Genomic DNA, 15,512 nt, shown 5'->3' with positions numbered 1-15,512 from the left:
GAATAGATTATCTTCCACAAGGAAAGAAAGGGTCCAAGAGGACCTATGACAAGACAACATCTTGTCAAGTTTAAGAATTATTCAGCAATGGATGCTAAGTGGGTTGATTAGGACTTCTTCCAAGAGTATCAAGAGATCTTACAGGCTTATTTAAAGGCCTTTCAGTTGAGGTCAACTAATAAATAGTAGGGGAGAAGGTCTTTTTGGTTTAGACACTCCCAATGTAGTAAGATTGTTTGGCTGATTTATGACATGTCTTGATTACTTTGGTAATTTTTGACTTTGCACTAGGTTGTGCTAAGAGGAAGTACAAAAGGATTCATACACCGAAGTTTTGCATGCGTTGGATCATGTTTTGATATTATGCACCTATGAAGTGCATTAGAAGTGGGGGTTGAAGAACCCTAGGGCAATTGAAAAGGAATTTCACGGTCCAAGAATTGAACAAAAAAGAAATTGAAATATCAGACCTTCACTGACGTGATTGTGACCTGCATAGATTTGTTTGCAACATAGTGATAACTATGGCTACGTGCATGAGAGAGATAGTGATCACTATGGCTATGTGCATGAGAGAGATAGTGCATCAAATTTATCCACTGTAGATGTTAATTATTTCCACAAACTTTATCTGAAAAGGCATATGCACGAGACATGCTATAGAAAACATAAGAAATCACAAGATTTGTGTTCGAATTTCATGGTCTAGTGAGAAAGGGCACATTGTCATGCTGAGTGTTGGAAACCGTGATGGTGGTGGATCCCATGATCGCATTAAGCAGGTCAGTGCATCTGACATATCTGATGAGATGAAATATCTCATTAACATATCCAGCTACAAGTTACCATAGGAGAACAATTAAAGTTCACCCGTTTCTCATGGGCAAGCCGTTAGATGTGGATGTAAGCAAGCAAGCTACCGAAGGTGTAGGAGCTCTATGCAAAGTACTTGTGATAATGCTAATTAGGATAACGATATTTCCTCAAAAATGCTGCAAATAGCCAAGGCACACACTCAGTAGAAGTGTAACAGACATGCTCATGTAGTAGAAGTCATCATGAAATCTTGAAGACAATGCAAAAAATGCCAAGTTTAGCATGCCTTAAAGACCATGCAGAAACCTTATCTTAGCACATTCTCTATAGATTCACACAAAATTTAGTACCAAACTATAGTAAGAGTTATCGCCATGAAAGCTTGGTGTACAAAGTAAAATTGCTAAGAAGATGAAGATGCAGAGGATGACAAGGATGGAGAAATTGATGCAGATGAGGATGAAGAGGATGAGGCAGATGAAGAGCACACTCTAAAGCAAAAGTGCTCGGACTATCTCACGACGTAAACATGGTTAGGTTGTCACATAATAACATATACATACGCGTAGTTTCCTTGCATTCATTGTAGTCTCTGTTGTAGCTTTTTAAGTGTCATTATTGAAAAAAATGAGTTCTTTGTGCATTATAGTCCTTGGCTAACAATGCCACAGTCTTGTAAAGTAGATCTATCTATGGTATAGTAGCTAGTGGTTTGTCACATGCTTCTTCACTATAGAAGTCAAAGATGAGCTCTTAGATATATATGAATGAAAGCCCTTTTGGGTTTGATTGTAGGGTTACTTAGGGGTATCTCAACTTTCCCTTGTCGAATACTATTGTAAACTTTTCATGATAAAAACTTGTAATAAATAGGATCCTGTTGCCTTTGGAGAAGTTGGGTTCTTGCTTTTGCAACATGCAATTTTTGAGATGTCGTAAATCATAAGTTGGGTTTCACTAGTGGCTATGTAGAAGTTGTGGCTGGTTGAATTTCAGGCCTTGGCTAAAGTTTTCTATAAATAAGAATAGCTCGACAAAGAAGTGTGGTGATAATGTTGTTTTTGAGAAGGCTTGATTTTTCCCCCTTATACCATGCTTGAACTTGTGGGTAAATAGATGGAGCCAACATGCATTTTTACATGTCCAAATAGAAAAACGTATGGGTCTCGAGGAAAAATTTAAATAGATGGAGCCAACATGCCATGTGGGTGAAAGATTTTGTACAGAGGTGCATTTGTATGTGGTTCTTGAGGAAAATTTTATGTTGGTAATTTTCTTCCATTGCATATTTTATTTGTTCAATGGCAATAAAAACGTGTCTACTTGAGGTGATACCTGAACTTTTTGTAGAATTCACTCATAAATGTATCTTTATGTGTGGATCAGGGTGTCAAATAAACTCTAAAACTTTTGTACATGGAAATTTTGTAATTATGATTGTTTTTTCTATCGGGATTTTTTGCTTCTTGATAAGATTGACTTCTTGTATGTCCACTTTCTAAAAAGAACAAGGGATTGGATCGTGCTATGTTGGGTCTACTCTTCTGGTTGTGTGTTTGCATCTGGCAGAGTAAGAGTGCATTTTGGAGAGTGAATGGAGGACATCAAAGTTGGAATTTGAAGTGATTACTGTTGAAAAAGAGGCTTATCATAACTAGCTTGGAACGATGCATTTGCATTTGTACTTTTTGAGCCATTATGATGTAATGCTTCCTGTTTGAGAAGAATGTTAAGCAGGCATGCTTAGGTAGGCTTGCCTACTTAGTTTTTCTTCAGGGATTTTCAAGGGTTCTTTTGAAATAAAATTTTGGGGTTTTTTTTTGCGGGGGGGTGTGTGGCGGTTTTTATTTTAGCATGTGAGAAGTACATGTTACCAAGGCTTGACATCCTTTGTATATCCGTTCAACTACCTCAAGAGCAGGGCGGCTAAGGAGTGCAAACGCTTCTGAGTTTTGTCATCTACGAGTCTTGGCTCGATGGTTTTGGGAAAAAGGTTCGGTAAGTTGGAAAGAAGCCTCCTTTGGAGGCAATTGAGTACTTCTAACAAAAAGTGACAATGTTGGGGTTCATGATTGAGATGCTATTATTCAAGTTTGCAGAAGGTGATACTAACGTACTAACCCCCATGGTATAGTGGCATAAGAAAAAGGATTGAGCTACTTCTAATGGTTAACCCACGTTGTGTGGGTGCTTAATTCTCTAAGGTATTGTTGACTAATTGCCATTCTTGGCCATCATGTGTCATGACTCATGGAAAGGGTGAAATTATATCAATTACATCAAGCATTTCATGTAGAATATGAATTTTGTGACTACTGACATGTCAACATTCTTTAACTTGTGCAAGAGGAAAGTTGTTAATGTTCCAGTAGGAGGATCATTCCAGCTCTACTGACATGCCAACACCAACATGATTCCAACTTGCTGAGTTGTAAAGAGCTAATTGGTTATTTACAACTTCTTTCCCCCTACTGAGTTGTTGAAGTCCTTTGCATTGTTGTCCCATTACCCTAAATTATAATCCCAAAAGATGGCTGGGATTGTTCCTCCATTGACCACCGACTAGGGTAAGGGGGCCAGTATTATGCCAACATTTTGGGGAAAGTAGTAATTTTGGGGGGATTTTGCATTTTTAGTGGAAATTCATATGTGACCATATATTTAGAATCCTTGTGTAAATGTGCATTAAAAGAGTCCAATATTGAATATTTCTTTTATTTTTCTTTAAATTTTAATGGGAAATTTACTACTTTTGAGAGTTATGAAGAGTCTATAGTGTATTTTTTACCAAATCAAAAGGTGCCACCTACTCCAAGTTCTAGGAATATTCCTTTTTATCTGCCTTAAAGTGGGGGTGCGCACTCCGTGCTACCAGTCCCCTCCTCCTTATTGGCCCCCTTACCCAAGGGGAGTGGACCACTTACTTTGCAGTTGTTGAGGTCTCAAATCTTTCAAATGCCAATATTATGGTGATTTGAATTCTAATAGCTGAGGTGTCATGTTAGTGCACATTTATAATAATATCCTTGAGTCCTGATCTTGGGGCTCACATTCTCATAACGCAATGTTCAAACTAGGGAATGTGAACTAAAGAGATCTCTACCTATTTAGGTTTAAGGTCCAACAACTCAATAAATTTAAAGGTTATGTAGCAAGATCTATTAACTTTTGAAGCACAACAAATTTTTTCTAAAACTAGCTTGAATGTTTTGTTAAGCCATTCAAAACAGTCTACGAAGTGCTTGTTCTCAAAATTTGAAGTATCTTGGATTGATATCTCGCTTACATGCCTGCCCGTGTTACGTAAATATGTGGGATCCTCAACAACCACATATATGAAGAATGCCAACATCAAGATGGAAAAGGAACAACTTGACAAAGTCTTTCCAACATAGGATAATCTAAAAGTAGTGCCAATGTAGAAGCTAACTAGGTAACTAATATCCTGAAAAAAAATACCCTACTCAAGAATGCCATCTAGCAAAAGATTCCAATGGGGAACAAAGATCTGCATATAGTTGAGATGCATGCGTGTCTATGGTTATGCAAGATATTTTTTCCCAACCAGTCGGAACTTGGAAGGAACATGATTGTGTTTTTTTCTTCAATATTGTCAGCAAGATAAAAGTGGATATTTTTTTTATGGTGGAACATTATGTGTGTGTTTTATGTTTCAAATCTTTTACAATATCTACTTATAATCCATTTGAGATTCTCTTTGCTTTTTACCACAAGGATATCCAATTTATTTAAAACTTAAAAGACTCTTTTAATGTCACTTCTTTATTGAAATCAAAACCAACCTCTCATTAGGGGAAGGTTGAGGTCTATAGGGGCTCTTTAAGCTGCCATATTATGATTTTAATGACTTTTTGTTAAAATGTTAAGTTTCTTTGACTTTAAATACCTTCTTATTCTTCAAATGGCTAGAAGTTTGAATTTCAAAGTTTCTCGCCAAAATTGAATTTAAAATTGAGTGGAAAAAACCATATCACGTGACATATCTATGGAAAGAGCTCAGCGAGTAGATTCTAGATCTCTAATCTCCGACAAATTTTGAGCTCATATGTAGAAGTTATAGATATCCAAAATTTCAAAAACTCCCCCCCCCCCCACTTTTTGGGAATGAAAAGTACAAAAAGGCATCTTCTAGAGAATCTTTTGACCACCTTTAATCACCCAACATTTTTGTATACATGGCATCACATGATTGGCCCTTTTCCTTAATAACCTTTTAATCACAAGGCATCTTAAAGGGCCCCTACAGACCTCAACCTTCCCCTAATGCAAGTCTAAATGCCTTTTACTTAATGTTAGCAAGTAAGCAAGTTGTTCCCACTACGTAGACTGATGCTTGGTGGTTCTCTTCCAAATTGCTTTATACATTTTCAATTTGTATGCTATTCTTGTTTTAATAAAAAGTTTGGCATTAGAGAGAAAATCACACACACGAGGAGCGAAGCGGGCTTAGTACCCATGGGACCCCCTCATCCCACAAATTAGGGGCAAGACATCAATCAGGGTAGCCAGTAGTGTTCGAACCCACAACCTGGGTTTTGAAAGCAAAACACCTTAGTAACTGAGCTATCGCTCGATGGTATTCACTGAACATGCTACACGCACACAACTCTACCTTGATGAATCTTCAAAACTAAACAATTTGCTCATTTCTTTGTTCAGCCACTACGTAGACTGATGCTTGGTGGTTCTCTTCCAAATTGTTTTATACATTTTCAATTTGTATGCTATTCTTGTTTTTTTTTAAAAGTTTGGCATTAGAGAGAAAATCACACACACGAGGAGCGAAGCGGGCTTAGTACCCATGGGACCCCCTTATCCCACAAATTAGGGGCAAGACATCAATCGGGGTAGCCAGTAGGGTTTGAACCCACAACCTGGGTTTTGACAGCAAAACACTTTAGTAACTGAGCTATCGCTCGATGGTATTCACTGAACATGCTACACGCACAACTCTACCTTGATGAATCTTCGAAACTAAACAATTTGCTCATTTCTTTGATGCAACATGTTACAACTCTACCTCGATGAAACTTTGTGACTAAACCATTTTCATCACTAAGAACTTCAAATTCCATTCTTTGTCCTTAATCACTATTATGCCTTTTTAAAATACAAAGGGGTTATAACCTCTCTCTCTCTCTCTCTCTCTCTCTCTCTCTCTCTCTCTCTTGTGGAGGCTTCATAGGCACCCCCCTCCTACCCTAGCCTATTAGCTAGTTACTAGGTTTTCTTTTCCTAAAGTTGCCCCCCTCACACTAGATTGTACACATCATACAAGCCCTTTTGGTGGGCCTCAACCCCCCCACAAGTTGTACCAACCATTCCCTTCCACTTTGAGAGGAGTGATACCCTAGACTAGCTTTCCTCATCACCTAGCTTGCTTTGGCTTCAGTTTCTTAGAGCTTTGGGATGTCCCATTTTTCATTCTCATTTCACTTGGTACCTCAAATAATGTATCCACATGATGATATTGTTGTATCGCCATGGTCTCATAGGTCATCTCTCTCTCTCTCTCTCTCTCTCTCTCTCTCTCTCTCATAGACACACACGCACACACACACACACATGTGCACATAGGCGTGTGCATGTGTATGCACACATGCATGCATGTGTATGCATGCACGCGCGCGCGTGTGCACACACACGACTTGACCCATGTGCACACACACAAGACTTGACCACCATTATGTGACACATGTGCTCTTCACACTGGTGTGCCTCTAGTGTAATTGAATTAAAAATTTAGTCTTCAGACCTGATTAAATTGTTGTGAGGGAAAATGACTTTCTTACAATCACTCTTTACCTAACAATTTGAAATTCACAAGCTCTTTGCTTACATTGCACACTTCTTTTAAAATCGTGAATTATACTAACAATCACTTTATATGGAGTACTTGTTGGTCAAACAATCTCTTGATTATGCAAGCACCTTGAAACTTTTACATTTTTGTCCATTCTCTAGAGAGAGAGAGAGAGAGAGAGAGAGAGAGAGAGAGAGAGAGAGAGAGAGAGAGAGAGAGAGCCTTCTTACACCTCTTTGAGTCCATAAATGAGATGGACATGCCCAAGTTCAAATGACAAAGCCAGACTCAATGACTACTTACACACCCCAATTGATAAGGATATGTCCATGTTTTAGATAGCCAAGCAAGACTCTATGCAACATCCACATCTCTCCACCTTCCACTCCAATATGATACAAGGAAGCACAAGAATTTTTAGACATTTTACCACTATAATTCCCACTTTGTGGATTACGACAACATCATGAGCTTCTACAGGTGAGGCATAGCATACCTAGCTAGGTGCGGTGCGGTGCTAGGCAGCAAGGGGAGCTGCTAACCCCAAGAGTGGGGCTGGCAGCCCCCTGCCCCCCACTGCTCCTAGCTAGGTATGCGGAGCCTCATCTGTAAAAGTTTATGATGTTGAACACTACAAGGAAACATAAGAGAAAGGGGTCCTCTTTCCCACAAGGGAAAATGACCAAAACTTCTTGTGAAAGAGCCCAAACATGAACTTTCATGTTTGTACTACAAGAAACAGGCATTTAGGTAGGGAAAATGGCTTGTGAATATAAGGGATCACTGGGTTTTGGATCTCCATTATTTTGTAGCAAGTTCCTGAGAATGCTCGTGAGATGAAAGCTTGAAGAAAGCCCAATGGTGATTCACCATTTGAATTTTCAGTCAACCCTGTCATCACATGCAACAATCCATTTAGCATATAGTCAAAATTTGAAATGAAATGGCAACAAGCTTACTTCTAGAATGCCATTATAATAGAAAACAAAAAAATGGATTTATTTAAGTAGCATATAGGACATGAGGTAGATTGATGGCCTGTAAAGAAGACTAGTGAGTTAATTCAGTAAAAGTTGCAAATTGTGCTAGTCTCTTAATTCATGTGTATGTCATGAACTACACACATGACTACATACATCTACACTGGAACCAAGTCCATGCATGTGACCAAGAGAAAGTGTTACGTATGCTTACAAGTATTTCAACTTCAAATTCTTACATTTGAGTGAGTGAGTGAGAGAGAGAGAGAGAGAGAGAGAGAGAGAGAGAGAGAGAGAGAGAGAATAACCAACTTGTACTAGTGAAGAAGCAGTAGAAGGAGATGCACTCTTTAAAGACTAGAGACCACAAAAAAAGCAATCCTTCAAAATAGGGTAAAAAAAAAGTTAAAAAAATTATATAAAAATTTAGAGAGAATCAACCGCAATTCTAGAGAGTGTGCACAACCATCATCCCCTTCACATATGCGTGCCCAACTTCCACGTCATCAAATACTTTATGACAGTGCCATGTAGCATGTGCACAATGGTGTCATGTGTGGCTTCATGTGTAAAAAAACATAGGCTGATTATATACCTCCTTTCTAAAGGAAGGCAATCATCCTCGATTGCAAGGTAAAGAAAAGAAAACATGAAACATGTACAAGCATTCCACATTCTAGTTGTAACATCACAAATTGCAATATACATTCATAATCAAATCTATCAAAAGTAAATCTTATACACAAGACTTAGTCAATTCATTATGTGCATATATACAAATCTAAGGGCTTACCTAGAGGAATGTTGTAGATGCAACACCAATAACCCAAAGATCTCCTTGTTAGTGCTCTGCCCATGGATCTAGGGGGTGGAGGTACCCCCCTCATGAGCATGAGATAATGCTCCAGACGACACTCCCAAATCCACCTCTTTAGAGCCACTAATAGTGGACTCCAATTAAAAAGCTTCAAGATAAAGGTCCAAAATCTGTGGGCTATCTGCTAAGTCACCCTCCTCCACCCACCTCAAACTTGTTTTGAATTATCTTAAGAACTGCACATGCAGATACGAGTTTGATTGGTTCCCCTTTTACATCCAAAATAACTTCTTTCCCTTTATGTTAAGGAGTAATAGTCCTTTTCTGAGTGTTGCATTCACATTATGGAACCAAGGCATACCAACCAGCAACACATCACACCCATCAAGTTCCATGATATGAAAATCTTCTTGTCCCACATATTCTTGGATATGTAGACGTAATTTGACAATAAGAGGAGTGGCTGGTGCCAATAGTCCAAGGGCAACCATGTTGGCTTCCACCTGTAATCCAAGTTCATAGTCGATGATACCCAAGCATCGAGCAAGCTTGGGTGAAATAAAGATAGCACAAGCCCCAGAGTCAAAAAATATAAGAGCTTCTTAATCTTGCACTTTACCCTAAGCGCGACATAATTCTGTAGATTCATCCAAAGAGGGTGCCCCGATCATATTAGAAAACAAGCAAGTGAAGGGGTTAATTCTTTGAGTTGTCTTTAGATCCACCATCCACTTGCTTCCTCTTGTTACTCTTCGGATTTGTGGGACAATCATAAAAATGATACCGTGTCTCTCCACACTCAAAGCACTTGCAATCGTTAAGATACTCTTTCTGCTTCTCAGGAATCATCTGTGAATAAGAAGGGGAGGAGGTAGTATTTTCTTTATTGAATTGCGATTTGAAAGGCTTTTGGTCATTCGTGTTCTTCGAGTAGTGTAAGGGTTCATGCACCAAGGATTGAACATGATCCATCTCTATGTTTCAAAGAGTACTTGAGAAGTGGAGGAGGTTGTCCACAACAATACTTTTCAAGTGGTCAACACAAGAGGAATTGGCTTGAAGAAAGAAATTGGAAGAAAAGCATCCCAAAAATGTTGATCCAAATCTTCTCTCCCCTTCAAGTTGTTCCATTTAGCCAATAACTCAGCTTCATAGGCTACTGTCAACCAAACATGACAGAAAAAGCACTTAAAATCAGCCCATGTATGTGATGCAAGTTGTTGGTTTTGAGTGGAAGGCCACCATTGTAGTGCATTATCTTTAAGAAATCTGGCCACCCTTGTGAGCTTTGATGATTCCGTATAGTTCCCTCCCTTAAAGGCAGTGTCAAATTGTTGTAAAAATTGCAATGCCTTCTTGCAATCTCTAGAGCCACTAAGGGTCTCCAACTTCACAGTGCTACCTCTGTGTCCTGAAAGGGTTTAGGAGCTTTGATATATGGAGAAGTGTAAGACATCATAGGAGTGTTGGGTGGGTAAGTCATGCTCAAATACGTAGGAGGCATATATGGCACAGAAGGAGTCTTGTAAGTACCCATAATCGGCGGATAAGGAGTTCCACAGGGTCATAGTTTTTTTTAGACGTGTCCGCATGTTGATGTGGAGTTTGCGGATGTCGGAGTATGGAAATGTATGTTATGTTTTTTCAGATGGTGCACTAAAACTTGGGCATTTTTCACAATTTTGACCATTTTGAAAAAACTCATGCTTGTCAATTGATGTGACTATGCAATGCATAACTGCTACAGTTTGTTGGACTTTTCACATAAGAAACCTCTTCCCTTCACCGTCCCCAAGCTTGAAAGGTAAAGGGCCAACTTCTTTCACCCTCTAGAGTAGCCTCTAAAGCTCACATAGGCTGAACATGCAAAAACGAACCTACACGAATCAAAAATCTATTTTTTCTTCTTTTCATCAATTTCTCCCTTTCTCTTATATATATATATATGTGTGTGTGTGTGTGTGTGTGTGTGTGTGTGTGTGTGTATGACATGTGTGCTCATGCTTGATGCCAGGGACCACCAAAATGTTTCAACCTCGAAAAATTTCATGTCGAAATATGGGGTTTTGGTATGAAACATTTCACCTTGTGAAAGACAACAAAACACAAGATCGAAATGTCAATATCTAAAAATAAAGGGGTAAATAGTATATATACTTATGAAAAAAAGGAAGTTTCATATGTGTGCTTCAATTTGGGCAAAATGGCAACACATGAAAAGTTTTAGGTGTTTCAAGAGTTTCATGTTTCAAGGCCATCAAAACATGTTTCATGGGACGTTGGGGCCCAAAACCTCCCCCCACCCCTCTTTGAAGCATAAAAAAAACTTTGTAGATTGTTTTAAATTGTTTTTGCTACAGAGCTAATTTATCATTTTAATTCAATTTTGATAGGACAATTAAGTGTGCAATGTGCATTCACATTGTTTATGGGTGAAAGCATGATAAGGTGGTACACTTTCTACCAGTTGCATTGGTTGCTACCACACTTGAAGACAACCAATATTACTGGATTTAATATCATCATAAGATGTATTTAGAAAATTATCTGTAAACCATTGTCTAGGACATAGGTTTGCAGCCCACCTTATCATGCTTTCACCCTTATGTCACACAAGCGTAGTTAGTGGTTAAGACTCAAACCTCAAACCTAAAGGCCATGTGCACAAATTACAATTTACGATGTTTGCCTCCTCCTCACCTAATGAAGTTTTTTCAAAACCACCGTGTTTATAGATGGGTGGAACTAAGCGACCAAAGTAGCAGTATGTTGTTCAAGTGAAGGCCCTTGGGAAAGGGCAATTCACTTGCAAATGCAAATATTTCACTAGGGAACACATGTTGGGCTTGGCTCGCCATGGTGTTGGACCTTACCCCCCAGTGTATTAGAAGAGCTCAAAGACGTTTGCGGGAAATTGCATGTAGATAGTTGTAGCACTATTCATGGCTGAGAGGCATTTGTGGATGCATTGGTTAGTGATATAGGTGGTATGTATCTCAAATGCAAGGGGGTGTGGGATCCTCATCAATGGGCACACAAGGAAGCACACAAGTCAGCGGGGTAATGCAAATGTTGGGACATCATGCAAGAAGAGGAAGATGTCTAAAGGAAAGGGGGATTTGGCAAATGCATGGAATGTGCAAGCATGAAAACAAGCAACCATTGCAGTGCACAAATTCTTTTATGCGGAGGACATTCCCCATTGGAAAGTGATGAGGAGTCCTTACTTTTAGAAGATGGCGAAGGTAATTGGACATGTTGGTCCTTCATATGTGCCTCCATCTGACCATACCTTATGCACTACTAAGTTAGTGGATGAGGTCAAATGCAACAGTCATGAGATCATGGGTGTGCGGGACAAATGGAAGAAATATGGGTGCACCATTATCTCCGATGGATAGTCAGACACTATGCATAGGCCTATCCTCAACTTTTGGCATGCTCCACAATGGCATGGTGTTCTTGAAATGTTTGGACACATCTTGGGAGTACAAGTCTGGGGAGTTTGGACACATCTTGGGAGTACAAGTCTGGGGAGTTTATTTTCCAACATTGAATGCAGATTATCATCGATGTTGGCCAACGAATGTTGTGCAGGTGTGTATGGATAATGCATTGAATTGCATTTGAGCTAGGGAATTGGTTAAGCAGGAGTGGCTGACCATATTCTATACTACATGTGCATGCCATTCTTTGGACCTCTTGTTTGAGGAAATTGGCAAACTTCCTTGGGTTGAAAAAGTGTTAAGCCAAACAACACAGCTTGTTACATTTGTTACAAGGAAGTCTAGAGTGTTGGCCACAACTCAGGACTTAGTGAATCCTGCTCTGCGACTCGGTTTGCATGCTTATTTATTATGCTAGTTAGTCTCTTGGATGAGAGACATATGCATGGTGTGCACAAGATCATGTATATATACCTAGATGAATCCAAGAACATGCCCAAAATCTCCTTATAAGAGAGTGCAAGTTATAAAATCATGGTAGTCATCCACAAGACGATATAATCATCAGCTCCATCATGCATAGTATGGACTAGATACTATGACATCCCCACTAATGTCATCAGTGCCCAATATGCCCAATAGTAGGGGGTGTAGAACTTGATATCAATATATGCTCCCACACACACACCCAACACATACACACACACACACACACACACACACACACACACATACATAGAAGAGCATACATTCATACAAAGGTTTGTGTGTTGAGTTTCTGTCAGAGCTCCGGAGATGTAGGGTGTGTGCAGGATTATGATTTGATGTCAAAATTGTAAGATCCCTGACCCCACTGTGCAACGAATTCTGGGGTGCTAGTAGCGGAAGTAGCACTTCTTGCACGGGGTTAGGGTCCCACACTCGGGGCCTCACCCACGGATATCAGGACAAGAGACTAATCCATCGGTTTTTCCAAAACCAAACCCGAAAAACTTCCTTTGCCCGAAAAGCACAGGCAATTCCACCAGGATAACTTTTTCCTAACGTAGTCAAAAGCCTTAACTAACTGAACTGATCTGACCGAACTCGTAAGTTCCATAGTCAGATCAAGGGACAGATTGCACTTGGATCATAGAGACCAATGCTTTTTTCCTCATCGAGAGGCACAACCATTGATCCTTTTTCCATAGAACAATTTTTGTCTGGGATTTACTTCATCTATCGAACTAAACAGAAATTGAGTCTCGATTTACGAATCCATCAGTCCATAGCCAACCACCCAACCACTGTAGTGATGGGATCCAATTTAGAATTTGGTTAGGTTTTATCCCGGGTACAAGGGAAAGAGTTCCTAGGCCCCCTAGCCGGATATTCATGCAAATTTAACACCAGTCATGCCACTTACACACCCAATATGAAATTGCCTTTTTTCACAGATTCAGCCATCTTTAAACCAATCATTTAATGAAATCATAGTATCATTGATCACAACCCTCCAAAATATCCGATTGAATCTTAATTTCCAAAATCATTCCTTCATCGGAGTATCTATGGCATCATTGGCAACCAGAACGCTCACCACCTGTCCACTCAGGGGCCTTTTCAATAGTTCCTAGCTTATAGTACCCGGCAATATAATCACTTATAAAAATCAAGATGGAATCTCCGTTGAAGATCAACAAGATCAACCAACAGATCCATATAAAAGAGCCATGGACTCATCCGTTGAGGACCAGCAAGGTCAGTCAACCAGATCCATGCCCGGTTCCAGAAAACAACTCTTACTCCTTGTTCCAATATCTTCCACGATGCACGTGTGGGTATCTTCGGTGACCCAGAGCCCGAGCACCGTATGGTCAGCACCCTCTAGGATCCTTCGTAGGTCACCTAGCGCTTCACTCATAAGCCGCTTCCTTGGTCCCTCATCCACCGTACCGGAAGCTCACCATTTAAATCTAACCGAGGCTAGTCAATGCGAGACGTCCTCCATTGACTCTCGTCAGCTGTTGCAACTTTATCAGGTAGGTCTCCACGATCACATTCTCAAGACAGTCAAAATGCTTCCCCAGCATTCTTGACATAAAACAGTCATTTACAAACAGTTCACAATTACAGTTTCTATAATGAACTCTTGTCTTTCCACATTATCCCTCATCAGTCCACATTACTTATTCCTATGTACTCATTCTCATCCAATCACATCATTTTCCATCTCATCACCCCCACAGATTCATTCACATCACATATCATATATTCACATTCCAATTCGCATGTCATCACATCTCATCTATTCACTCATATCAACGATACATCATTTCACATACACATTCACATTCATTATTCTACATACACATCCACATTCGTACATCCACATTCACATTCGTACATCCACATCATACATCCAATTCCACCTCCGCATTCATACATCCATATCCACATTCACATCCATACATCCATTTCCACATCCACATCCACATGCATACATGCATTTCCACATCCACATTCATACATCCACATCCACATTCCATATCTACATCTATACATCCACATCCATGCCCACATCCATACATCCACATTCACATTCACATCCCATACATCCATATCCACATTCTACATTCATATATCCATATCCACATTCCACATTCATACATCCACATCCACATTCACATTCATACATCCACATCCACATTCCATATCTACATCTATACATCCACATCTATGTCCACATCCGTACATCCACATCTATGCCCACATCCATACATCCACATTCACATTCACATCCCATACATCCATATCCACATTCTACATTCATATATCCATATCCACATTCCACATTCATACATCCATATCCACATTCGACATTCATACATCCTTATCCACATACATACATCCATACATCCACATCCATTTACATCTATCTGATTCCTATCACACGTATTTATAGAATGTAGGAGAATTCTAATTTTTTTGATATAAAGATTCTTTACGCATCTAATTAGGCATAAAGACAACTTTAGTAGGAATAACACTTTTATAAAAATCCTTTTATGCATCTATTTAGGCATGAATTCAATTTTAAGAAAAATAACACTTTCGAATTAAAAAAAACCTTTTATGCATTTTACTATGCATAAATTCCATTTTAATGAGAATAATACTTTCAAAATAAAAATAAATCTTTTATGCATTTTACTATGCATAAATTCCATTTTAATGAGAATAACACTTTCAAAAATAAAAATAAATCTTTTATGCATCTATCTATGCATAAGTTCGATTTCAATGAAAATAATACTTTCAAAATAAAAATAAATCTTTTATGCATCTTTCTATGCATAAAATCAAAATTGATGAAAATAACTCTTTTGAATTAAAATAAATTCTATATGCATCTATTTATGCATAAAATCAGAATTGATGAAAATAACTCTTTTGAAATAAAAATAGATTTCTTTATGTATCTTTCTATGCATAAAATCAAAATTGATGAAAATAACTCTTTTGAATTAAAAATAAAATTCTTTATGCATTTATTTATGCATAAAAACAAAATTGATGACAATAACTCTTTTGAAATAAAAAAAAGATTTCTTTATGCATCTTTCTATGCATAAAATCAAAATTGATAA

The 15,512-nt window shown here is 38.7% G+C and overlaps 1 protein-coding gene across 1 annotated transcript in view; it reads left to right on the top strand.

The window, feature by feature from the left end:
- The window catches only part of LOC147623465 (agamous-like MADS-box protein AGL1), a 216,998-nt gene that overhangs the window by 151,090 nt on the left and 50,396 nt on the right, over window positions 1-15,512 (top strand). The gene's annotated exons all lie outside the window — the stretch shown is intronic.

This window comes from Cibotium barometz, chromosome 27, assembly GCF_041138505.1.
Source record: "Cibotium barometz isolate CiBa-2024 chromosome 27, ASM4113850v1, whole genome shotgun sequence".
Classification (NCBI taxonomy): Eukaryota; Viridiplantae; Streptophyta; class Polypodiopsida; order Cyatheales; family Cibotiaceae; genus Cibotium; species Cibotium barometz.
The sequence above is the reverse complement of the archived record's forward strand: the minus strand, read 5'-3'. Positions and strand labels throughout refer to the sequence as shown.